A 27,759-nucleotide genomic window follows, 5' to 3' on the forward strand; every position below is an offset into this window, starting at 1 on the left:
AGCCTAAGCTATGGCCCAGGCATTTATTCATACATAAAAAGCCTCCGAGTTGTTATTCTGGAACTGGGGCCTGGGTGGAGTTTACAGGAGTTTACAGGTCTTCCCATTAGCATTTCAGTATAATTAAATACAAATTGTGCTGTGTCAAAGTTATGGTGTTGAGTTGAAGAGTCTATTTCAAACACCAATAACCACAGGATTTAAAGGAAGTGCCCTTTGCCCTTCATTGTGTTAAGACCTTCAAGTCAAGACTTGAGACACACACTTGAGGCAAAAGAACCTGAGAAGGGGAGTACATTCCTTCCTAGGGAACAACACTGTTCTTGAGATTAAAGTGCTAAGCCCAAGAGTTTCACAATCAGGAGCTTAGATGTTATCTGATTCAGATGCCTCACTAGAAAGTTGCCTTTCCGTGCTGAGAAGGCACGAGGTGGGTCATTTTCAGGTGTGGACAAATTGTATTGAACATCATCCCTGTCCACAGGGCCTGTCATTCAGCATATAAATGTCAGAGTGAAGGTTGGGTAGCAGGTGAGTAATGCAACAGCCCAGCATTTAACGATTTTGGCAACTTACTTCTCTTCAGCACTGTCACGAAGGAAGACTAGATAGGAAAATCCGGAGCGTCTCACACTCTCTATTTCCTTGACACTATAAGCTCCTTAGCATTCTCCTCGCATCCCAAGGATGGCAAAGCGTCTCCTCATGCCTGTATCCTCATAGTTGTGTGACATAGGAATTTCCCCTAAGACTATACTTGTAACTAATTCAATTAAAAATACACACACACACACACACACACACATCCATGGTACCAGTTTGTTAAGATTAAGATAAATGTTAATTTATTCAAAACTTCATCCAGCAACTCTGCCCTTTGCGCTTTGGAAAAGTCCCTTTGTGCCTCGTGAGGTCAAATGTCCTGGAATATGGATAAGAATATGGATTCAAGACCATGTTTTAGTGTCTGACCATCAGCTGGAAGCCCATTCAATGGAGGGAGAAAAACATCTAATACACTCACCAATGTGGGTTAGAAATGAGGCTGAATTATGGACACTAAGGTGCTTTTTACTTTTCGGCACAAGAGTAGTTACCAGGGAGACAGAGACAGACTGTCTCTACCTCTTGCTAATCGTGGCCACAACTCCAATGTACTTTAGTACACAGTTACCTGAATGCCACTTGGCTCTTGTTCCTGACCTACTCCCTTCTACCCATTAACTTTGTCATTGATTCCAAGTGGCACTGACATTCAACTCAAGAAAATGTCTCTATTTCTTATCGCTCCTTTTGTAGACTGTAGAGTTTATACAAAATGTCATGCCCTTGTGTCCGCTGTAAGGTTCATTGCTGAACATTATTTCTTTTTTTTTTTTTAAAGATTTTATTTATATAAGTACACTGTCACTGTCTTCAGACACACCAGAAGAGGGTACCAGATCCCATTACAGATGGTTGTGAGCCACCATGTGGTTGCTGGGAATTGAACTCAGGTCCTCTGGAAGAGCAGTCAGTGCTCTTAACCTCTGAGCTGTCTCTCCAGCCCCCTGAACATTATTTCTTTGAAAGTGTTACCAAATAACTTCCGATAAGATGACATCTAACTTTGATCTCCACCAGGAATTCCTATAAAATAAAAAGCCTACAGTTAAAAATCTATACACATTTGTAAATACAGTATTTCTTTTCTTCAGTGCTAAAAAAAACATGTGTCTGAGAGGAGATGGTCAGAATCACACTGTACCATACAATACATGCATGCTGTTATTATGATGTCACTTTAGACACGAAGAGAGTACCAGGCAGCATACAAAGCACGTTTCATGCTATTAGTCAGCATTAGTCTCTTCTACTAAGTAGATGATTCATTCTTTATTCTCTCCTTATTTTCAATGATAGTATTGGAATAATTAGCATAATTAGCAATTGTAATTATTTTTGCTTGGTTAGTCTTTCTTCAAAGGTCACATATGATGCATTATTTCATTCTTTTCTGTGTACTTAGCTACATCAAAAAACAATGGGAACCTGAACTTAAAAAATGAAAAATTCACGTATGGAGATTGACTTCCAAGTACTATAAGAGTTCTGGTATGAGAAATACTTTCCACAAGACTTAAAGATGTGCTGTGTAAGCCAGAATACAGCAAACACAGAGGCTAATGCCAGCAGCAAACCACTGAACTGAGAACAGGACCCCCGCTGAAGGAATCAGAGAAAGAACTGGAAGAGCTTGAAGGGGCTCGAGACCCCATATGTACAACAATGCCAAGCAACCAGAGCTTCCAGGGACTAAGCCACTACCTAAAGACTATACATGGACTGACCCTGGACTCTGACCCCATAGGTAGCAATGAATATCCTAGTAAGAGCACCAGTGGAAGGGGAAGCCCTGGGTCCTGCTAAGACTGAACCCCCAGTGAACTAGACTGGTGGGGGGAGGGCGGCAATGGGGGGAGGGTTGAGAGGGGAACACCCATAAAGAAGGGGAGGGGGAGGGGCTAGGGGGATGTTGGCCTGGAAACCGGGCAAGGGAATAACATTTGAAATGTAAATAAGAAATACCCAAGTTAATAAAGATGGGGGAATAAAAAAAAAAGATGTGTGTGTGTTTGTATACGAATGCCGACTGCAGAAGTAGGATGTGCTTGGAACCTGGTTGACTGCTCCTGCTTCCATCTCCAGTTCTCAGATGATGTTCTCAATCTATGTGATATTTATTACCCCATTGCAAAGCTAACGTTTACTTAGTTTACTTAGTACTATAATTTTTATACTTGCTTTCTTGAGTTCTTGTTTTATTTCATAGTTATTACTTTTATAAAATGCATGCTAGGTTTACCATATACAGTCCCTTGTATCTGTACATAGTACCATGTCTTCTGTGTGACCCTATTCATGTGTAGAAACTGGCATTACCAGCACCCCAGAGCTTCCTTCCCTCATAACCAAGGGTCTCTCTATTCCCTGACTTTTAACATCATGAATAAGTATGTGAACCTTGTCTTATTTGAAACTTTTTCATTGCTGAGCACCTGTCCTAGTCAGGGTTACTGTTTCTATAATGAAACATCAGAACCAAAAGCAAGTTTGGGGAGAAAAGGGTTTATTTGGTTTATACTTCTACATCCTAGTCCTTCACTGGAAGAAGTCAGGGCAAGAACTCAAACAGGACAGGAACCTGGAGGCAGGAGTTGATGCAGAGGCCATGGAGGAAGCTGCTTACTGACTTGCTCCTCATGATTAGCTCAGCCTGCTTTCTTCTAGAGCCCAGGACCACCAGCACAGGGATGGCTTTATTTGCAATGGGTTTGGCTCTCCTCCATTGGTCACTAATTAAGAAAATGTCCTACATGGCCCTAGCCGCATATAGCAGAGGATGGCCTTGTTGGGCATCAATGGGAGAAGAGGCCCTTGGTCCCCCAAAGACTCCATGTCCCAGTGTAGGGGAATGTCAGGGTGGGGAGGTGGGAAGGGGTAGGTGGGTGGGTGGGGGAACACTCATAGAAAAAAAGGGAAGGTGGGATGGGATAAGGGGTTTATGGGTGGGAAACAGGGAAAGGGGATAACATTTGAAATGTAAAAATGAAAATATCCAAGAAAAAGAAAAGAAAATGCTCTACAAACTTGCGTACACCTCAACCTTATGGAGGCAATTTTAAGCTTCTCCTCTTTGATGATACTAGCTTGTTTCAAGTTGAAATAAAACTAGCCAGTACAGCAACTGTATAATAGCTTGGATTCTGCATCTCCCAACACACACACACACACACACACACACACACACACACACACACACACAGAGAGAGAGAGAGAGAGAGAGAGAGAGAGAGAGAGAGAGACGAGACAGAGAGAGAGAGACAGAGACAGAGACAGAGACACAGAGAGAGACAGAGAGAGAGACAGGAACAGAGAGACAGAAAGACAGATAGAGACAGACAGAAACAGAGACAGAGAAGCAGAGAGACAGAGAACGTAAATTCTTTAAGCTGTATCTTATTTCTTCTTTTTAAAGAATACAATAACCTTTCCCCCAGTAATGTCACATTAATCATTAAATCCATCTTTTTTTTCTCCCTTCTTACCAGCCAGACTTGCTACAAAAGCCTTCTGAGTTCCTCTAATCTTTGTGTCTACCCACTCCTTCAAGGGACTTCTGTTCTCTCCTATCACCTGTTGTCCTCCAGATTGCTCTGGTCAGAGGTGACCTTCTGTCACAGTTTCAGGGGGAAATGCATTTTATATCTTTCAAGGTGGAATTCTCCCTCCTCCTTTGTGATTCTCTGCACAGCTGTACTTTTCTCATCTTAAAAGAAAATTAAAATCCCTTAAGTATTAATTAGAGAGAAAGGCTTAGTTTCCTAAAGACTCCTTGGGGCACTTTCAAGCACTTGCCTCTCGTTTCTCCTGGTTGATTTATTTATTTATTTTTAATATTGAAATCTAGAAATGGTGCCTCGTACGTATCTTGTTTTGGGGTGTGCATTCATCTTTTTTTTTTTTTTACTGTACTAGACTCAATTGGTCACTGGTGCCACCTTTCTGTGACTCTCATTCCCGTTTGCTTCTCTCCCCTTTGTTCAGAGGTAGAATATAACTTTGGTTGGGGCTCCAGTCCCTGCTTCTAGCACCAGCGTTTCCTCCTCTGTCTAAAGGATGGCTCAGTCGATGGGTATACAATGTGCTTTTTTTTACCCCCAGAAGTCACCTAGAATAACTCCCCCTGAGGAAATAGTTTGAGTGCTTTGAAGAATTTAAAGAGTTTAAACGTCTAACTACTTCTAGAATTCTTGAAAGAGTTTAACTCTAGGGACATGAAATATTACAGAGGATGAGGGAAGCTCTTGATGTGCCCGTGAAGAAACACGTGTTCTTATCTAGGGCAGGAACTAACCTACTCACTCCCGGATAATATTTCCTTATCTGCAGGACTGTTGTAGGAATTCACAGTGGATATTGAAGATGGGTATTTAAACCTTGTGAGGACACATAAGAAAAGCCTATGGCTGCAATTTCATGGCCATAATTTCTTATGAAGAGAAATTATTCAAAATTAGCCTGAGTTGTAAAGAGGCATAAAAGCTTTATTAATAAGCATTGCATGGACATGTAGGTTTTAAAATGTCAAAGAAATATATCTTCAGGGCCTTTGATACTTGATAGTTTTAAAGAATATCTTTAGGTTCCTTTAATGTCTTGACTGATTCTCTCTCTCTCTCTCTCTCTCTCTCTCTCTCTCTCTCAGTTATCATGCTCTCAGGGAGTCTGCCATATAGTTTATGATGCCCTCAGGATTCTGGGCCTTCTTGAGTTTTGCTTATAAAGATAAATAATTCCTCCTCCCAGAAAAAAATATAATAAAAAACCAGAGAGCTGAGTTCATTGAGAGACAAGCCAACCCTGCTTGGCCCTCCTGCCCAAGGTCTCAAGCTTGGCTCTGTCAGAAGTGTAACCCTGAAAATACATGGGTTTGAAAATAACTTTCAAGCTTTTTAGTTTCTGCACTAATTGTTGATAGGGTCCAGGACATGCAACCCCAAAATACTTCAGGCTGAAAGAATTTGAGAAAACAGCAGAAGCAGGAAGGTCATTCTGACCTTCCCTCCACCCTTCTTCCCCAAGCAGATCATAAAACCCTAGGAAGGATTTTCTGACCTTCCCCAAAATAGATTGCAGACCCTTCCTTCTGGAAGAGGACCTCTTATCTTAGAAGACACAGGCCAAGGGTAGGAATTCAAACAAACCAGGGTTGCTAAATTCCCCATTTATTGTCATTGGATCATACACTCCCTTTGTTCAATTGTATTTCTTCAAGATTTTGGACCCTTTACCACGCTTAGCATAAAAACAAACATGTCGCTGTTTCTTTGGGTCTTAATTTCTTTATAACGGTCCTGCTGTCGCATAAACCTTGCATGTATTTTCCTCTTGTTAATCTGCCTTTGTTATACACAGAGCTACAGCCATAGACCTAGATATTTTTCCTTTCCAACACTGTGGGTAAAAGTCATGCTGTTTCAACACTTGGGCCCGATTCTTAGAACAATCCATCCTTTATCCTCTGTATAATCTTAGACTTGGCCCCAAATCACGCATGGGGTGAACTTCCTTTTTGTAAGAACAAAACTCTGGGGCTCTCAGTTAACCAAATAAACTTTGCATCTAGAACTATGGTTTTCGCCTCAGTGATGCTGACCTACGTGGGGCAAGGGAGCCCTCTGAACAGACTTATTGATGAGCCATGCCAGGATACCAATGCTTTGGGATTCAGGATTTGAATGAGAGGAGACAGCAGCTCTCCTATTCACATCTCAGACCTGTGCAGGACAATGGCATGAAAGAATTTCTTAATGGTCTGTGTCTTAGTTTCATTTCCTGTTGCTGTGATAAAATATCTTGATAAAAGCAAAGTAAAGGCGAAAGTACCTATTTGACTAACAATTCCATTAATTGACAAGGAAATCAAGGTAAGAGGTACTTGAAGCAGCTGGTCACATTCGTGTGCTTGCTGGTACTCAGGTAGCTCTTCTCATACACTTCAAAATACCCTTCCTAGGGAATGGAGCCGCCCACATTGAAAGTCTTCCCACATCAATTAACATAATCAAGGTAATCTATAGACATAACCACAGTCTAACCAAATCTAGATAATCCTTCACTGAGGCTCTTCCAGGGCTGTCTGAGACTGTGTTGAGCTAATAATTGACACTAACCATCACAGTTTGGAATGGTGGCCCCCTAGGAGAGAAACCTTGAGATCTTCTAACAACTCAGGGATATTTAGGATGTGAATGAAGCAGAGAAAGGGAGAGAGGGTTTGAGTCTGGAGATAATCATAGCCTTGGGTTATTTGATCACTGCTTCAGAGGAGTTGAAGGGAAACCATGTCATTTGTCTTACTTTGCCACTTAACCTCACCTAAGAACCAAATCCAGACAGCTGTGAGTCCTGGTGAGCATCCTCCCCATACCTTTTCTTCTCCTAGAAAAAATATATTAGAAAGTAATGTGTTTCCCTGCATCCCAGAATGCAAAGCAGAGTTCAGGAAAAAAGAGACAGGATAGCTATGGGCAGGGAGGATGGGGATCTGCTCCAGTGAGTGTAGTGTTTGTTCCTGGCACCAAAACTGCATTTGCACAGAGCAGGGAAACATTGTAACTGCAAAGAATTAACTTGCATTAATAAAGCAGTGAGTTTTCCCCACCCCACCACATTCTCCAAAATGGTTAAGTCTCCCTACACAGGTGCACATGGGTTTGTGCACACACGTAACCACCTACGTGGGCACACTGTAAAAGCACACCTGAAGACTGGACATTTCCAGTCTCATGACTGTCAGGAGCTGACTGTGGCCTCCTCCCATTAAATGAGCAAGATGAGCAGAGAGGCTCATCTGAGGACTTGGAGGTATTTTGGTCAAAGACATGGAAGGGCTGAGGCTGTTTTGCTGACTCCCACAGGAAGTGGTGGGCTGAACCCAGCTACAGGCTTTCCTGTGTGCCGTAAATTGGTCCATTGTGCGTAAATTGTTCTTATCTGATGAAGAGCTAAGCTGGCCTGCATGCTGAAGCCAAGGAAGGGTAGTGGGTCTCTGAGTCATCCCACTGCCCCCTCCACCCCCCAGCCCCCCAGCTCTTATTCTCTAAACTCATTTTCATTTTTGGCAGTCACTCGGGGCTCTGGAGTTCTTTCTAGTTCCTCACATGGTTTTGTGGTTTTGATTAGGGAGATGCAACACACTACAGAATGGGTATGGATACCCATCCTTGACTGTCCTCTGGAAAAATGTGCTTAATTGTTAAACTTCTATGTTTATATTAGAAGTGACAACACATGTAAACTGAAAAGGGCCTTTGTAGCCTACTTAATTTTTAAAGCTGCCCTAGATCTTTAAACGTATTAATATGAAATAGTTAAACCCCTTCACCAAACACGGTTTGTTTTCTAGGAAGAATGATCAATCTGACGGCCAGTTATCTGGCCACTGAGCATTTAACCAGCTCTGCGATTTTTCTTTTTCTTGAAATTTCTGGTGTTAGCTTTCTCATGTCTAAGTGTGACAACGTTAGACTATGTTGTCTTCTGGGTACCTGCCTGTCGTGTGGGACTATCTTCCAAGCCAAACAGCTGCCATCTTGGGGAGTTAGGGTATCCCAGCTGGGCTCATTGACTATTTAGACGTCATCATGGATGAGTAGGGGGGGTCACTAGGGGTTACCGCCTAGTGCCATCTACTGTATGAAACTCTGGCCCCAGGGAGAAGCTAAAATGAACAGACTGGAGACTAGGGACTACGGCCTACATCTATGAGCCACGGGCAAGAGCTTTCCACATGCTGCCCCTTGGGCGGAGAAGCACCCACAGCCCTGTAAGGAAACCCTCACCTATTCTCTGTAAGGAAGCCCATGAAACTCATTGGTTCCTAAAAGCAAACCTTGGTGGAATCGTGCCTCGGTTTGTCATTGGGACCTTAGGAGGCAGAGTAAATGTTGTTTATGTCTTCCCGTTTGGTACCACGTTTATGACGGAACACTAGCATAGATTCTTAACCTGAATGTTAAGGAAAATCAGAGCAAACTCCACTGGGTCCTTGAATCTATTTAACGAATGAAATAAGACTTGGCCAAAAATTAAAGTACACCTCAGCTTAATGACATCACCGTGTTAGCAAGAAGTCATATACAGCAGGGGCATGGATTTCAGAGTAGTTCACAGTGTGTGACGCCATCAGTGTGCACAGGATCACCGATGGCTGAAGGAGGCACTGTTCTCACCGTAGATGGCAAGGGACCAGAGTACAAATTCATGAAGTTTCCTCCTTAGCTGTATGATTTAGAAATGACCTGAGCCTTGGTTTCTCTTAACTACAAAGCGGAGTGGATTTTAAATCTGGCAGGGAGAATCCAACACCATAGCAAGTGCGCAGTGATTTGCGAAAGGGAAGGTAGCAACGTGCTGCTGGGGTTGCTCTGTGAGAGTCTCATCAGCAGGCTCGGTCCGATGCCCTCAACTGAGCATGCACCAGGCTGTTTTGCCAGGTCACTCATTTTTCCCTGAATTACAGCTGACTCTGGAAACATGCTCAGGCGTGGATATCAATGGACAAGAAGAGTAGACTCATTCAGGTGATTTTTAAAAAACATTTCAACAAGTCCCTCTCCTCAAATGGGTTTTTAAAAACTCTTGCCTCTCAACTCTGCATCCTCCAAGAAGGGTACAAGTTTTCCATGATAAACAAACCCCACTCAAGGCAGAGGACCAGAGAAACTTGCCTCTATTGTGATCCTTGGAATTTTATTTATTCATTGCCATTAAAAAAAACTTTTAAATTTGGAAATATTTTCAAATGTTGGTAACCTTTGAAAATAAAAATAGTACAAACACCCGCAACCCTTTGTCCGTACATTATTCCTATGCTTTATTGCCTGTAATCTGTCTGTCTGTTCTCATTAATCCATCTTTCTCTGTGTCTGTCTGCCTATCTAATCTATCTATCTATGTATCTATCGGTCTGTCTATCCATCTATTATCTACCTATTCCTCTATCCATCTATCTATCATCTATCCATCTATCTATCCATCCACCTATCCATTCTCTAGCTAGCTATTAGAGACTAGTTACTTAAGGTTTTTTTTTAATCTAGATATTTTAGTGCTCATTACTAAAGTATAGCTACAATTTACATAGCCAGAGCATACTTTTCAAGTTCAAACAATTAACAATGATACACTAGGGGATATTTCAAGATACATTTTTCAGAACTCATGATTTCCACAAAAGGCAGCAGAATGTGGGTGTCAGGGTTCTGTCTCCTCCTGATTTCTTTCTGACACTCACAGCCACAGCACCCAGCTTCTCCATACCTTAGTCTGTATAATAAGGACGTTGGCCCCTTTGGTCCTAAGGGCCTCAGGTTTATGCATCTGTTACCCATGGCATAATGCACTCCTGCCCTAGTTTTTCTGCCTCTAGGCTCCAGGCAACTTGGAGCAATCCTTGTTGTGTCTAGAGGTTTCCAGAGGGAGACTAGGAGAGCCATACAACCTCACCCTTGGCTCTACATTGCATAACTGGATCCTGCTTTGAAGACATTTACTGGCAAGTCGAGTCATCTTGCTAACCTTTAACTGCTGCTGAGACATTCCACTCCGGGGCTCAGTGGACTGCTATCATCAAAACATTCCAGTCCCAAAATACAAGATACTGCCCTTATATCATTGTTTATGCATACACTGTACTGAAGTGGGAAATGAACCCAGTCGCAAGTAGTAGGAAGGAATCCAGTTATGTGCTGTTTTCACCCCAATTTAGAGAGTATTTATTTCACCGTTTATTGAAAATGAGCCCATTGCTAGTAAAAAAAAAATCCTAAAGTTACAATGGAAAAATGAATGCTTACAGACTCCCCTAAAATTTTTATTACATAACATGAAGATGGGCTACTTTGATAATGTGTAAGGGAAGTGTTTTTTTTTTTTTCCCCAGAAGCATGCGACTCACAATTGTTCCACTCTTGGGTGACCCGGATGAACTGAGACACCCTTTTCTACCAGCTTGACTGTCAGACCTCTCCAAGCAAGCTTGCAAAGTGCTTATCCTCTGGACGGGAATGGATGAACTGTATGTTGGCCACCCACTAGATACATTCTCAATGAGAGCAGCTGTTCAGGAGAAAAGAAAGAATAAAAATGTTACAGGAATGAAACAGCCCCCTAGCTTACCAGGTAAACACCCTTTGAAGTTCATGTTGTTTCTGTAGTTTGGGGTGAGTTTTACTCACTGATCTTTCCTGCTTATCCCAAAATGACTGTCAATACTATTATTCATCCCTGTTAGTCTGAGTGTCATCAGCACAGGGAGGGGCGTCTGTGTTATTTTTAAACACAGACCTCAGGGTGTAGAGGACACATACCACATCCATGCTGCTGAAGGATCGCCCCACCCTGGCTCGCTGACAGCCCCAAAACAGGAGTCCGCAGTGATCTCTACTGTGACTTCTTCCGAGGGGAGTTATGGTGGTCCTGAAGGGGTACAGAGGCTGAGGAGAAAGACCATTCCAGAGCTGAGCCTGAGTAAGGGCTATGCTTCCCCCACAGTTGACTGACTGTCAAAACTCAGTCAGGCAGGACACTCCAGGGTAGACCCAACTTCTGTGGGCAGGGAGGATGCACAGGATGGGGTGAACTTTGCAAAAACAGAGGGCAGAATTTGTCTTTGAGGAGTGTTAAACATCCAGATTCTGAAGAATTGCGTGCGTGCGGGCGTGCGGTGAGGGGGTGGATTTATCTTCCACAGATCAGGTTCTGAGAACAACAGGAGGTTCTGAAGTGTGAGGCCAACATGTTGTTAAATCCTCCTCGCCAGACACACAGTATCCATCAAAGGGACTTTGTTGCTTGTTAAACATTAAGTGCCCTCCATTACTACCAACTCTACTGGTCCCTGCACTGTGGCCAGTGTTCCAGAAAGGATGTTTTAAAGCTGAAAACGACTGGAGGACAAGAAGGAGCCAAACTCACAGTTAGTTGCATCTCTAGAATACGCCCATAAAAATCAAGTTGTGCATCACTGCCATGAGCTCCTTGCCCAGAGGGGGGAAAAAAAGGTCTGTCCTTTAGGCTGGGCTAAGGCCCTTCATCTCAGATCGTGGCACAGAATTCGGACCTTTATCTGGGCTTTTGCTTACCAGCCTCTACATACCACCTGTAAAGAGAGGACACCTTGCCTGACAGTCAGTTCCAGCCCCTGTGGTACTGAAGGTAAGCGATAGGGAAGTGGCTTTGAAAGGATAAAACGTGAAAATCCAGAAGTACACAGAAGCCCTTTTTCTTTGAGTCTACAGAAAGAACATGATCTCAAAAGCTCTTTCCTTGCAACAGACCAAGTAAACAGATGCGGCAGGCATCTGGGGAGTTAGCCTGCATTGCATCAGTTTGTCAGGAAGCTGAACAATGTACCCATTAAAAACTCATAAAAATTGGAAACCATAATTCTCATTTTTATTTATAACTGAACTCAGTGAGCTGGCACCAACGTTCAGTTGTGTGTGTGTGCGTGTATTTTTTTTTAAACAGAGCCTGACTCTGAGTCAAAGACAAATTGATTCCAGCTTTCTCGGTTTACTAACTTTATTATTATTTTTTTAATTCTCTCTACCTCTCACTGACATCGACGCTACATGATGGAGCTGCTGGTCCCATAGGTGCCACTGTTTCCCTGGAGATATTACGAAGAGGGGCACGTCCACGCCCAACAGGCCAACGTTGCTCTGGAGTGGGTCAGTCTAAGCCCACACTGCATCAGTGCAAAGGGACATTCAATCAAAACTGTACTATATTTTCATCAGGGATAGATGGGGACAGGGACAAAGACACCAAAGATCATTCATTTATTAAATCAGTCATGTGGCTTCTCTTAAATCACATCCGGAACCTTCATTGTCATTCTTCTTAGATGCCCAAGCAAAACGCATGTATACAGTAGGAATGGACTCGACTTTGTGATCTCAACTCTGAACATACTTTCTAAAGCTAGCCTTTACTGCGTGTATAATCTCGGGAAATTACTTCAGTGCCCTGGAGTTTATATGCATTGTAGAATCAATTTTCTAATATTACTTATTCTGGAGTGTTATCTTGAAGATTCAAAGCATGCTCTAGGGGGCTAAGGGGATGTCTCAGCTGTTTAGAGCACTCTGCTCTTGCAGAGGACCCTGATTTGATTCCCAGTACCCTTATGGTGCCTGACAACCATCTGTAACTCCGGCTCCAGGGAAGACAGTGCCCTCTTCTGATCTCCGGGGCATGCATGTGATGCACATTTTCATATGCTGGCAAAACACATAATACAGGTTTAAGAAACATTTAAAGAAAGGAAAATACATTCAAAACATTCTCTAGTAGATGCCTACTGCAGCGTCTGACACATGCACACCTAGCCAAAAGGACCTGTGTGGAACTGCTCACTTCATTGTGTTAATTAATGTGGTATATTATGTGGACCGTCTCTCAAGTATCAAACTACCCCTGGCTTCTGGGACTACAGCTCGCCTGCTCCTGGATTCAGAACCAAAGCTACAGGGTGGTGCTGAGCTTGCTCTGGCAGCATTTCCTCCAGGCCTTTACACCAGCATCGGATTGAAATACCGGTCTGCCTCTTCAGGTAGAGCTTTGTTTTTCTTTTGCTGGTTCTACTCTCAGATAATGCTGGCTCAGAGGATGAGTTGGTGCAGCTTCCCCTTCGTCGAGGTTTTCTGGAAGATTTGGAGATTGACAGAAAATCTTGGAAGCCCTGAAATTCAGCCACTAATTCATCTCTCCCAAGACTTCTCTGTCATTGAGAGGGTTTTGACCTTTAATCCAACACCCTCACTAGTTACAAGAGTACCTGGGTCCTGATGCCACATGGAGCAGCTGTTCTTGGCATTTCTAGGAATTTCAGTTGGCTCGCAAGTGTTGATGGCACTACCTTCTGACATGTGTGCTCCTTATAAAGCCAGTAGTAATCTTGGCAATTTGACATCTGATTTTTAGCTTTAATTATTTGAGTCTCCTGTATTTTTTTAAGTCAGCTTGTCTAACACAATCATCAACATTGCTTGTCTGTTCAAAGAACTACCTGTTACTTTAATTTTCTCTATTACTTTTCTATAACTTTTTTGGTTGTTTGAGGCCGAGTCTTACATCATATCCCAGGCTAGTCTGGAGCTCACTATGTAGCCCAGGCTGGCTTTGAATTCATAGTAATCCTCCTGCTTCAGTTCTCCTGAGGGCTGAGATTAAAGGCATGCATGCACCATTATACCATACTGCATTTTGTTTATCTCTGTTCCGATTAACTTATTCAACCTTCAAACACTGTGGGTTTAGTTACTTTTCTTTTTCTACACATTTAAAGGATGAAGTTACATTATCGTTTGGGTAATTTTATGTAAGATTATATAGCTTAGAATTTGCTTTTAGAAATGTTTCAGTTTAGAACTATATCATTGATTGAGTGGTACTGAAATTTCATTGTATTGAAATCCCTTATCGTTGTTTCTCCTCATATCTGTTAGTATTTGCTTTATGCTTACCTGGTACATATCCTTCATGAATCAACTCTGTTTACAGTCTATAATATTCTTGTTTCTTGTATCAGCTTTTCCTTCCAAGGTGATTTTGTCTAATACTTCTGTGTAACTACTCAATTGTCATTCTCTTGATTAATATAGAGATATATTTTTGCAGACTTCAACTCAGCTCTATCTTTAGGTCTAAAGTGAGTCTCCTATCAATATCTCATAGATCTAACTTTTAAAAAAAATCTACTCTGTTGATGTATACTTTTAAGACACCCACGTTAGTGCAATCACTTGTGTGTTATTTTTATTTTGTTGTTTTTTGTATATATTTTATGTAAATAAATTTTTTGGCTCTCTTATTTCCTCTACTACTTCTTTCTGTATTTTGTTGAGTTTTGGTAATGACATTGTTCTTTTATGTGTACTCTAGAGATATTTTCTTTATCGAGACCATATCAATTGTCAATTTCATACATTCTCCTAAGGTTATAGCAATCTAATTTTAATTGATATCAAATTAACCTCCAGTATACAAAAGCTATTTCCATAAAGTTCTATTCTTTTACCTTGCTATTAATTTTATTTTAATGTTCATATATTATACTTTTAGTAATAGATTTCCAATTATCTTTGTATACTTTTATAAAAATCTTATAAAAAAACTAAAGAATAGAAATAAAACCAGCATTTCAAAATATTGGCTTTCATGTTTGTTCATGTATCTACCACTAACAAAGATTTTCATGTCTCCATTCAGGTTTCTGTTCCTCTTTTTTTCTGGTTAAAGAACTTCCTTTAGATGTTATTGTTAGTTAGAGTCTCACCATGTAGCCTGGGCTGGTCCTGAACTCACTGTGTGTCCTAGGATGGGTTAGAAACGGCGGCATAACTCCCATCTCTGCTTCCAGAGTGTTGACACAGCAGACATATGCTACTGTACCTCAGAGGAATGGCTTCCTTTACAATTGCCTGTGGGACAAGTCTGGGGTTGAAAAGCCTCCAGCATTTGTGTAGTCAGCACTTTCCAACTTCACCCTTGTGGCTTTCCCCATCCTTGTGATCATCTGCATACACAGTCCACAAGGGCTTGGGGCTGGGTGTGGTGGTTTGGGGGGTTGAGGTGGTTGAATGTAGGTGGTTGGGGGTTCCTGTGACAATGTATAGTGAATGATCACACCAGGACCAGCTATCAGGAGGCAGATCAACTTAGGGTGATTAGAGGCTTAGAAAGTTTTGGGGGACTGAAGTTAGGAACATCCAGAATGGGCTACGGTCATTGGATGATGACTTGGGGTACCAAAATGCTTCATTAGCATGGGGAAGCATTTCAGAAATCTCAGGTACTAGCTAAACAGATTTTATTGGGAGAAAGGAAATTGATCCTGTTATCTAATTGAAGACATATGACACTCTTCAGGTAGAGGTATATGTGTGGGGGTTCTGAATTCCCCAGACAAGGTCAAAGAAGGAGAAGTCCCCCTGATGAAGGGAGTCTCCTATATTGCTCCAAGCCCAGATGCTTTCCAGTCATGGTGGACTTCGACCTTAATTAGCAGTTTTCTTACACACCCTCACTTTTAGACAACTTCACCAAGCACAGAATTGTCAGGTGACTGCTGTTGAGAATTTTGGGCAGATCATCCTGCAGCCTCCTGCTTTCTAGTTTCCGCTTAGAAACAGACAGGTCATCTGACTGGGAAATCCCACGCCTGACACACTGCTTCTCTATCGCTAAGAGTCTCTCTTCAGCTTTGCCTTTTGCAAACTGAAATACGTCTTCATGTGAGCCTCTTCAAGTCTGCTATGTTCAGACTCACCCAAGATGGCTTGATTCCTGTCTTGCATGAAACTGACTGGAAGACATTTTGGCTATTATGAAAGCTTGCCACCTCCCCTCTCCCCTTCCTTTTGGCATCTCCATAATGAATCTGTCACTCTTCCTGATGAGGTCTCAGAAGTCCTTCAAGCTCTGCCCACTTATGCTATGCTTTTTCCTCTCTACTACTCAGACTCAATAATTAAAATATTTTGCTTTCAATGTTTCTGATTTGTCCTTTGGCCAATCCCAGTGTGCTTCTGAACCCTAGTAGTTGCTGACTAGCCCTGGAGTGACTGCTGGGTCTTCTTTCTACTGCGGTTGTTGGCATTTTCTTTTGTCTTGATTTCCTCTAGTTCTTTGTCCACATTTATCTTAGCACTGTGAGCTCATTTAAAAGGTTTAAAGTCTGATGTCTGGGATCTCTTGGGGACACTTACCGTTGATTCTTTTGTCCGCTTTAATGACTCATAGTTTCCTGTATGGGGACATTTTATTCTCATTGTATCTTGTGATTTTTTTTCTTGTTAAACATTGATCATTTGATTATTAAAATGTTATGATTCTAGAAGTCATATTTTCCACTTCCCTTGGTACTTGCTGCATTGTGTTTGGTTTGGTTGTTGAACATTAGAGTAGTCTTTTGTTTAAGGATTCTGTTTTCATGCCGTCTTTACAAAGTGTTCCTCATCATGTATGCTCACTGAAATCTAAGGGTTTTTGGGGTTTTTTTTTGTTGTTGTTGTTTTGTTTCTGTTTTTGTTTTTTTAGTTTTGTACAGGTAATGTTTTGATCAAAAGTCCTTGAATACAGGAGTAGGGAGATGGCTCAGAGGATAAGGTGCTTACTGGGCAAACAGGAGAACCCAAGTTTAGATCCCCTTTATTCACTTCCTGCATACAAACAAGCAAGTGCACCTACACACACACACACACACACACACACACACACACACACACACACACACATACACACACGCACACGCACACGCACACGCACACATGCACGCACTGACACAGAGTGGAGGTCATCTCTTTGAGTTTATACTAGAGGTTCCACTATTTTGGTTTGCTCTAAGTCTGATGATCAGACATAGGTGGAAATCTAAGGTCTTCCTAAGTTTGCTAACATGAGTGTTTATTAGGACAGGCACAGGACTTCCAGATCACCCTAAAAACAGTTGCTTTTAACTGTTGTAATTTCGCAAGATGTTTCATCCAGCTCTCCCTACTGGCTTCAGGCAGTTCACTGATGTCTCCAGGGGCAATCCTGTCCCTAGCATCTTCAGATTTATTGTTCACTGATAAGTTTGGGGATCAGTCCTAGAGTTCTCTATGTCACACAAGATATAAAACAACAGGCCTTTTATCCACACCCCTCCCCCCTAGTTCTCCAAGGTACCATAGAACAGATATATACAATAATTTCCAGGTAAAGTCTGGTTTGGTTTCTGGTTCAAGGAAGAGAACGGAGAACCGGGCTGCTGCCACTCAAACCCAAGACTGGAAAGAAAGACGAAGGTAGATAAAAGACTGCCAAGCATTCCTTCTGCTTCGAGGAGACTTTGTTGTTGATTGGTTACTTTACTTGTTCTAAGTGTGAGGTTTTTCCTAGTTATTAACTTTTGAGAGAGGATCTCACTATCCTTGGGTTATCCTTGAACTACTAGGCTTAATCAGTCCTTGTTCAGCTTCCAAGTAATAGAGGCTGTGATCCTGAGGCTCTTTTTTATATTAGCATGAAAGAATGAGTTTAGGACTTATGGGCCTGCTATTCCCCTAATGCCCATGAGCTGGGATTTCACCCTTTGTCCTGCCCTGTAGACCCATTGTCACCTTTCTCCGACCTAGGGTCTGCCCTTGAAACTGTCTGATAGGCTTCAGGCTTCAGCTAGCAGCCTACACTGGTAGGAGGAAAGGAAACAGCATGTATTTCCCTTCCTAAAGTACGCACAAATTGACCGTACAAATTTCCAGCAAAAGCCACAGTTTCCTCCCAGTGACCTTCCTCCAGCTAACATCTTTGAAACCCAGAAGAGACACATTTCCTTTCTGACTCAGGGATAGTAGAGCGTTCATCCCTTATCATCAGCATCTCCCATTTCAGCCCATTGCTCTTCAGCGTCCTCGAACATCTCAGCACACTACTCTAGAGCACTACTTCCTGCTAATGGACGTAACTCTGGTTCTATGGCAATTTGCTCAGATGCTAGCAAATTCAAGGGGCTACTTTAGGTCAAGAGACAGGAATGTGCTCTCTGGAATGAACTTAGAGCATTTATCAGGGACAAACACCAATAATCGTCATTGTCATCACAGATCACCCAACGAGGGTCAGAACATGACCCTACGGAAACATCACAGCCTTAGTCTTAGGTTGTCATGAGAAACAGAAACAATTGACTTTTCTGTTTCTATAAACAAAGAGAATGTAAAGAATGCAAACTATTTCTCCCCTCACCCACAGACAGTGAAAGGAAGCCATCTTTTATCACAGTGGCCTGCCCCAGCAGCAAGTCATCATGTCTTCCTGAAGCTCCGAAGGCCAATGCTCAGGAGAAATAGAAAGGGAGAAGCTAGAGTATCTTATATTCAGTAAAGAGCTGCCTATGAGGTGACATTAAGCATGCTAACCAATCCGTCTGAACTTCACCCTCTTCTGTGCCAGATTTGATGAAGGTCACCTTCAACCACAGAACAAAGATAACTATTTAGCCTACAGGCAGTTGCTGTCACTCCCGTGTCCATGTCACATCCATGGCATTCTTCTTATCCAGGGCTATCCTCATCCTGGATCCTTTTTACCACAGCTCCAAAGTGACCAACAGGTATAATGGTCTCTGCTGTAATGAAGCAGTAGACATATTTTCCAATTTTGTCCTTTAAGATACAGTAATTCCAAAGTCAAGGGCCTACCATTTTCAAAAGTGACCCTAAATCTCCCATTCTCTTATCTTTATCCCTTTGTACCTTTCTTAGAAAATATTAGGTAATCTGGAATATCTGTTAGACGAATATTTCAATTCTATGATTTAAAGTTTTCTTTACACATGGGCATATGCAGCATTTAAACTTAGAACTGAATGTAGTTTGAGCCAAATCCATTTGGAGTTGGCAGCTGTACCAGATAAAATTTGTAAATTAGTATGATACATTTTAATATTTATTTATACAACTTAAAGAATAGAACATGTCTAACAGATAAAAGTGAGACATAGAGTCCTTATAGAGAAAAAGCTACATGAAGCTAACTCATCTTCAGCCAGACTCTTCAAGCTCACAGCCCTGTTGGTGTTGGTCTTCTCACAGTGGAGGAGGCAACACCTTCACACATGAGATCAAATATTTTCTAACTGAGCCCAGCTCTCCAGACTGGAGCTCACTATTTCTGGATCAAGCTCCAAAGCCAACAATAGGTGATTGCCCTATTGGCCTTTGAAGTCTCAGTTTCCCCGCTTCCCAGGAAAGTGAGCTGTGCCATTCTCATGCTAGCTCTGTGTAGGTAGAAAATTATTAACAGTCATTTACTACACTTGCATTAGAATTTTCAAACTCTGTTTACTAACCGGAAGAGTAGTAGAACAACAACAAAATCCCAGAGTCTTTTAAAATAGAGTCAAATTGCAAACTGTAAACAGAGTCTATACACAGACAACTTTGACTTCTTGGTGCCATTGAGGATTCAGGAAGTTACTACACACATGAACTTCATCCCACATGGTTCAGGGTCAGGGCAAGGTCAAACTCTTCCCAAAGTGTGCAGGCTCTGGAGGATAGAAGACCTACACACACACACACACACACACACACACACACACACACACACACACACACAAACAGAAAGAGAGAGGGGGGTGGGAGAGGGAGAGAGAGAGAGAGAGAGAGAGAGAGAGAGAGAGAGAGAGAGACTGTTGCAATTGTTACCACCCAACCTCTACTTTGCAACTGTAATCTGTGGTTAACATTTTTAAGCTACCAATTATTATGCACTCGTGTGGGTGCAGTGGGGAATCCATTTTAACTTTTCACTGTAAAGTCGATATGATTTATTCCACTTCAGATATAAGGAAACTGAGGCTCAGAAAGTATGGGTAATGCAAGGTCAATATAGGACTAAGCTCTTGTTTTCAGGAAGCCAGGCGCTAATGACGGCAGATGTATTTTTAGGCAGACACACTGAAAGTGTTTAAATATCATAACAAGGCTAAGGTACAAAGACATTCAAACAGTAAGCTGTTAGCTCCTGGATAATTCAAGCCATCTCAAATATGTGGTAGTTGACAGCCCCAGAGATGATTTTTAGTCTGAGCAATTCCTCTTTTACCAAGATCTTAAAAAAAAATAAAATAAAATAAAACCCACTGGAAAATATTTTCAAAATCTTTTTTAAAGCAGCAAAAACAAATTTAAACCTTTTTTAAAAAAAGATGATTGTAGATTTTGATCTCAGCACAGGATTTATCTTTATAAATAACCCAGGGTGGTATGTGGATGTGTGGCCAAAAGTGATAAGGTTTAAAAATATCAACTGGAAAGACAGTCACAATAGTGGAGTCTGGGAGTGAGATGATTTTTCAGATTTAAACAGCTTCATTATTGCTTTAGCGCGCGTCGAATATGGAAACAGCGGGTAACCTCCAGTGCTACTTTTGCTAGGGAGGACTTTGAATTCTGTGCAATTACCAGTAGAAGAAACTATGAAATCCAATTACTTCTGTTAAGAATTGCTAATTGTTGAAAATCAAAGAAATATGCCTGTCTCAGGGGGATTCATTCATTCATTCATTCATTCGCCATTTTTTTTGAGGCAAAGCCTCGTACATCTCAGGCCACTCTCCAACTCACGTTGAAGCTGAGGCTGGCATTGAACTCCTGATCCTCTTGTCTCTACCTCCTGGTTACTATGATTGCAGGCGTGCACCGCCATGAGCAGTTTGGATTGTGAAACTCTTGGTTAAACCCCCTGAGTGAAGGGGAGGTTTGAGGCAGTCTAGATAAGACCTCTCACCAGGAGTGGATGGCAGTACGCTGGAGCCAGCTTTGCCTGTCACGCTAGTAAAGCTTCCTCAGATTCCATGACAAGACTTTGAAAGCAGCTTCCACAGATGCAGGAACCCAGTGAGCCACTGTAATCCAGGGCTGGGCTTTTATGTTCAATCCTCTTTCTAAAGAGAGCAGAAACTGTGTGAAACAGAGAGCAAAAGGAACAAAACAAAACCTGTGCGCCTTTTTCAAGGCTCCCAGCACAAATGTCAGGCAGATGCAAGCAACCCTGCTCTGGGAAGGCAGTGGGAGCATCTCTCAGCCGGGATTTCCTCTCTTTCCTCATTAGATGTTAGTGTTGACATCACAGATCTGCCTCCTGTGGTCACACAATAACCCTCAGCCTTAATTAAACACAATGCACCAAGTCTTTAAAAATGGCTGCCCTTCTCTCCTTGCTTCCCTGGTGTTATTTTTTTTTTTTTAATACATTAGGCAGATCCCTTGGGAGGCCTCATGTCCTGGACATGAACTTAGCATGTTTCTTTGTAGGTCCCCCTTAAGTGCAGCCAGATTTTCTCCCTGGAAGGCTGCTTTGCTGGTGTGTTGGTGCTTCCTGATTCCTCCCAGAAAAGAATAATGTGGGAAAAAAACATGAGATGGTTTGTAGAGTTACAATGTTACGCAATCCTCCTCTACTGTCACAGGTCCTAGTGAAGGCCTTACTCACAGGAAGGGGAGTGCAGTGGGGACCCTCTCAGCATAGACAGAGCCGGCTCCAGTCTTCTACTCCTGAAGCTGGAGAAACACCCACTAGGTAAAGAGGGAGTAGAAGGACCCGTGGTACCTAGACTTTCTTCTACAGACTTCAGAAGGTTTTCTTCATTCTATTCAGATCCTCCTGTTAAATGTTCTAATCCACACTGGTGCCTCTCAAACAGGCTTTTCCAGAGGGTTCCAAAGACTGTGAGACGGAGCTGTGGACCTTGGCATAATGACCTCTATAGAGCTCAGATAGCAGAACAATGAATGGATGGATGGATGGATGGATGGATGGATGGATGAATGAATGAATGAATCGGCCTGGAAGGCAATGAGTTAGCAGGTTGTGATGTCATGGTGGCATTTACACTGTATTTACTTTTCGTATTTCCCTAATCAACTCCAGATCAACTCCTCCCTCTCGCTTTCTCCCTCCCCTCCCCCCACAGCAGCACTTTCTCCTCTCTCCTGTTCATCTCCTCTTCCTGTCTGATGTATTTAGTGACAACCTAGGGTGCATGCGTGGCAGTAATAGTCCACTATCTGGGTTTAGGCTAAGCGCTTAATTTGAGACAATGGCAGATAGGGTTAAGTAGTTTATACCTAGAGAGAGGAAACTTTTGAAATAAGTGTTAGATAAGTGGTCTTGAAAAAAATAAAAAAGTCGAGAGGTTATTTGGACTCCTGTAATTTAGACTTAAAGTGACCAATGGGCAAGGAGAACACCTCTGAGAAGAGGTGACATAAGACACACAGGGCAAAAATCACAGCCATCTGTTTCTTACCCTGACCTGGGCCAGGGACAATGAGGGGTGAGAGGGAAGTGGGATAGGTCTTCTGTAGCAGATCTGGGATGGTGGCCTGGTGAACCGCTGACTAGTAACATCATGCATGGATTTCCCCGGATTCTTAAGTCTGCGGCTGAGACGGGAGCAGCCACATGGGCATGTGGTGGGTTCCCAAGAAGGAAAGCATCATGGTGGTGAATCACTATGTCAAGAAGGCTTCTCTGGAACCAGTTTCCACCAGACTCCCTTGCCCCTGAGGGCAGTGGGCCGGGTAAGTCATGGTGGTGCTTGCACTGTATTTATTTTTTGCATTTTCCAAAGGGTTATTTCTTTTTTAAACCAGAGTGGCCTCTGGAAGTTCTGAACAGCAGTTTGGAATATCGAGCGTCTGTTGGTTTTGTGAAAAGGCCTATGTCTGTCTAAACACTGGGGCTGGTGTCTTTTGACCCAAAAGTCTAGCCTTAGCCTCTGTCTTTCAGCAAATGTTCTCAATTCAAAGTGAAAAGTCGCACTTTATGTACCTCCAGATATGCAACTGGCATCATTGTATCCATCCCAGTCTGTTATCACTAGGTTGTGAGCGCACAGCTGCAATGGTCTGACGAGTGTTTTCAAGCTCCCACTATTTAAACCTTTTCATACCCACTCTCTGCTGGGGGAAGCTTACTGCCTCTCAGGTTTCCTAGCTAGCAAGTTCGTGCTCATTTCTGTGACTGACCCACAATATTTATCCATGACGTTCATAAAAATACTCTGCCTGCCAAAAACTGTTCTCTGCAGGAAGACGATAAAATATGAAAACATTTCATCAGCCAGTGGGAATTCCCTTACATGCTAAATCAAAGGCTCTCTCAGAGGGTCCACGGTGACCTTGGAAAACCAGGAGGGTCACTCCTGCTAAGCACTGGCAGGGGGCAGAGCTATAAAGTTATGCTCTGGTCAGGGTCCCTTCTGACTCAAAAACTACAACCCTAGAGAGGAATGTGGCTTCGCTGTGGAGGGAGTAGGGGCCTCGGGTGTCCAGGCAGCATGAGGCTTGACTCTTGAGTTTTATATTGCTTGTTGTATTTTTTTCCTTGGGTCCATCTTTCTCTAAGTCAGCTACTCTGCTCTTCTGGCTATGCACCCTCTTTCTCTGATGGGAGTGCCATGGAGGAGTTCTTAGAAGAAGGGCTAGAAATGATACTGAAGTCAGGTGGTAGGAAAAGCATCCCGGAAAAGGAGTTCTCAGCAAGTACCAGGAGAAAATCACCCTGAGAAGCTCTGCAAGTTACACAGGTGTTTGCTTTCAGCTCCAGTAGTTCTCTATTAGAGAGGAACTTGCACGAAGTAATGGTTTTTATGCACCAGCTGCCTCATTACTGGGTCAATAAGCTCCACCTTTACCAGTTTAGGGCTTAGGATTATACTGTGTATGTGATTCACAAAATCTGTCTTACTTGTAATATAAGGAAGCTTAAAAAAAAAGTTGGGGTTGGGGATTTAGCTCAGTGGTAGAGCGCTTGCCTAGGAAGCGCAAGGCCCTGGGTTCGGTCCCCAGCTCCGAAAAAAAGAAAAAAAAAAGTTGAACGAAGTGGAGATATTCATTCAATGTAGACATAATTTGGGACTCAATACTATCCCAGACTCCAATTTCTTAGTTCATGGCATTCCCTACTGAGAGAGATTCAGAAATGGCTCCACAAACCCCTGCACCCACTACACACAGCCATTGGAACACACAGCTCCGTGTCAACCCATGTAAGAGACGGTATACTCCAAGAACACTGCTGGCTTTTGCAAAATTCACAGTGTGATGCTTGGGAAGGAATGCCTTTCTCTCCTTGGAGTTATTTTCTACAAGAATAGAAACAAAGATGTCTACTGGTGTCTCTGCTGTGTGCCAAATAGTGATGGTGGGGGAGGGGTGGTGGTGTAGTTGAATTTTTTTGTTTTTGTCTAGTCTGTGAATTTCGGACGTGACCATTTCCCTTCCCAGGACTCAGGAAATTGGAGAGCATTGTATGGAGATGCATCTGAGTGACAGGCAGCACGATAACTTGGAGCCACCTAGTCTCTCACTGTAGACGGTTTGCTGTTGGGCCAGGCTTGCCCCGAGGTGATCTTTCCCAGATGGCTGCTTGGGACATTCTGCAAACAATCTCCAGAAACAGCCAGCAAAGGAGATCATCCCAGTCTCAGGAGTGGATGTCACCAGCCGAGCCACATTTATCATACATTCTTGTTTTGTTCCAGAATCTTTTTGTTAAAGCTCACAGAGTGACTTAACAGTGGTTCCACTGCCCATCTCGGGAGAGCAGTCCTGCAGTCTGAGCAGTCAAGAGGTAGAGGCAGGGGGAAGGCAATTTCAGCGAGTTTAGCCTGGACTACACGGAGACTTTTAGGCCATTGTCAAATCACTTTTCCGTTTGGTTTTGCCATCTGTCATGTGATAGATATTATTGACTCAAAGATCTATGGCTAATTTAAATTACAACAAATAAACTGAGAAAAGCATGAAGAACATTAACATTCAGCTATTAAATAACATCTACAACCACAACATGGAAAGATGGACCCATTAACATTTTGTTGTGTGTTCCTCCGTACCTTCTCCACATACAGGCAACTTTGTTTTCCAACATGTAGGTACGGGCAGCATTATAACTGATTATAAACTGCTGATCTGACTTTAAACAACAGCACCTGAACATTCTCTCTTGTTAACTAAGTCTCTTCTACAACATAACTTACAATGGACAAGTTAGCTCAATGATACATTTTACTATAGAATTATGACTTTTAAGAGCCATATACTTCCATCCACTTTTTTATGACTTCATCCTAACTTTTATTGTTAGGATTCTAGTATCCAAGGGAATCGTTTTAGAAAATATTTTATTTTATTTTTGATGATGGGTGCAAGTGATTAGTGTGAGCATGCGTGAATGATTTTTTGTGTGAGTATGTGTGACTTTGTGTGTATGCACACGCATGTGTACATGCATGAACACACGAATGCGCACACGCATGCACACAAGCATGCACACATACATGTACACACATATGCGCTTCTGATGTTGGAGCTCATGCTTAGTATCCTCTGCAAGAGCAGGGCTTGCTCTTAATGACTGAGCAATCTTCCTAGCTTCCAAAGACATATTTTAAATAAATATTAAGCATTTGAAGTCAATATTGCCAAATTTTATCTTGGCAAGATGAATTTATAGTTGTGATATGATTTTTGCTTGTTTCCAGTAGACACTGGTTTTATTGATTTTTAATCTTTGCTAATTGACAAAAGGGAAGCAATATCTTATGCTTGCTTTTAATTCAAAATGGTTTGGTGATGGTAGAAGTAAATATTATTGGTCACGGTCATATCTGTGTTGGGCAGTGCCTATTCTTGATATTTTTATTTTCATTCTGATACCCTCATCTGAATGGGCTTATTATTTATAATTGTGATATTCCCTCTGTTATATATGTAACAAATACTTTTCCAGGGCTCTGACTTATTTATTTAGACACTTTATGCTGCAATTATTCTTTTTCTGACCTGTGTTCAATACTGATATCATGTTTATAGAGTGATCCTTATCTTCAAGATTATGCAAACTTTAATTTATTAACATACAAAGTTTCTAATGATCTTTGATGATGACGTCTCTTGCATTTCTGTTCTGATAGCAAGATTTTACTGCTTATTTATATGCCTTTTCTGCTTTCTTTTTAATTTCCTATTCTATTCACACCCGGGCATTCAGTTGGCCCTGCTTGGCCTGTTTCTTTTCTCTGCTCTTCTATTTTTAGACCTTATGCCTTTAAAAGATTCTGGCACTGAAGCTGCATGTCTCATTTCTATAATGGCATAATGTCTTTCTAGGTGTTTCTCTTTTCTTAACTTAGCCTGATATTTTATCTGAAAAATAAATAATTCATACACCGTTGATACAGATGGGCTCATTTACATGTCTGCCATAATGCTTCAATGTTTGAAATCAATTCAAAAACAATCAGGATGTTTGGGTAGCCTAAATTGATTGCTCCAAGGCAGAGATTGAGAACACTGAGAATGCTGAGATGTATGTTGAGTTCAATTTCACCAAAATATCCATTCTTTCTTATTTTGTTTTTCAGGTATACTGTAAAGGAAAATTCTAGGCTTTATCTCCCCTCCTCCCCAGTCTCAGAGTTTTCTGGATTAGTTATAGAATGATTGTTTTAAGAGTGACCCTGAAAATGAGGAAAGCGTGATTAAGTAGTGTTTCTCTTTGTTTGATGAATGCCTGTTAATTCTTATGCATGTAGGAGTGTGATTTGAAGGGGAAAATTCCCACAAGCCCTGTGAAACAGCTCTACTCTATTCAGGAATAAAGAGACCTACGCGTACCAGGTTTCCAAGGAGCCTAAGGAAGTACAGGTAAGTAGGAGTAACCTGGGCTTTCATTCAGATAAAGATCTCTTCATTAACCCTACTTTGTGGCAAACTCAAGAATCAAGTTTATGCCCACTTTTACTGTAATCTTCTCAATCAGCCAACAAACATTATATCCTTAGTAACACAAAGTATTATTGGAGACAGCAAACGCAGTATTGGGTGAAAGGGCAAGGCCCCTAGGAAGCCAAGATTCAAGTGGCACAGATTAATCATCAAGGCTGGCAACATGCTATTGAGAGAGTACTTGGTGAAGTATGAAATTATTTAATTGATTAGAGAGTCAACTTATTGAGCAAAATATTTACTTCATGAAAACTAAGCAGGATGGAATGAAAGATCACCGACAAGAATTTGGAGACTCGGAGAGAATATCATGTTAGGTAGAAGTCTACATTTATAATAGGCCGCTTGTAAAGAAAATTCTTCCAGTGAGAGGAAAGTAACTTATTACTTTAGGATATCGATCTGCCTGTCTTTCCCTCTGCCTGTCTGTCTATCTAATGCTTACTAAAGGAAAGATGGTAGGCACATTTCTGTGTGTTCTGTTGGAAGATATTGTGTAAGCAGCCCAACTCCCTTCTACTTCTTCAGGTTAAAAACAATCAAACAAACAAACAAACAAAGAAAACAAAACACCAAAAACAAAAGAACAAGAACTCTTGAGTTTCCTTTATTTCCTTCTTTCCTACCCATTTCTTTTTACGTCCCAACTCAAACCAATCATCAATATATTTATCTTTGACCTGAACATAGTTCCTGAACATGCCTTTGCTCTATTGCTCCTACAGTCATTCTGGACTAAGCCGAGTGTGTAAATAGCTTCCAAACTATAACCCACCCCTTTTCCTATCTTGCTTTTTTGCAATCTTTTTTCCACAGCTAGTCAAAGGAAAAATGATATAAGGTAAATCAGATTAACCTGCTC

General features: G+C 41.9%; 2 long non-coding RNA genes across 3 annotated transcripts in view; one reads left to right on the top strand and one right to left on the bottom strand.

The window, feature by feature from the left end:
• Positions 1–1,372: 1,372 nt before the first annotated feature.
• LOC102547111 (uncharacterized) overlaps positions 1,373–27,759 on the bottom strand; it is an 87,551-nt gene continuing 61,164 nt past the window's right edge. The window contains exons 4-6 of one of the 2 annotated variants that reach the window (XR_015671646.1): positions 10,917–11,042; positions 10,505–10,665; positions 1,373–1,629 (exon numbers count right to left, since the gene is read on the bottom strand). This is a non-coding gene — a long non-coding RNA (uncharacterized LOC102547111). Of the gene's footprint in view, positions 1,630–10,293; positions 10,666–10,916; positions 11,043–27,759 lie in introns of those variants that run through there. The other variant, XR_015671645.1, reaches the window with a different exon arrangement.
• On the top strand, positions 22,538–27,428 carry LOC147996252 (uncharacterized). Its single transcript, XR_015671651.1, has 3 exons — positions 22,538–22,685; positions 24,393–25,042; positions 26,705–27,428. It is a non-coding gene; the product is annotated as an uncharacterized LOC147996252 (long non-coding RNA).

Source organism: Rattus norvegicus, chromosome 2 (assembly GCF_021556685.1).
Source record: "Rattus norvegicus strain SHRSP/BbbUtx chromosome 2, alternate assembly SHRSP_T2T, whole genome shotgun sequence".
Taxonomy (NCBI): domain Eukaryota; kingdom Metazoa; phylum Chordata; class Mammalia; order Rodentia; family Muridae; genus Rattus; species Rattus norvegicus.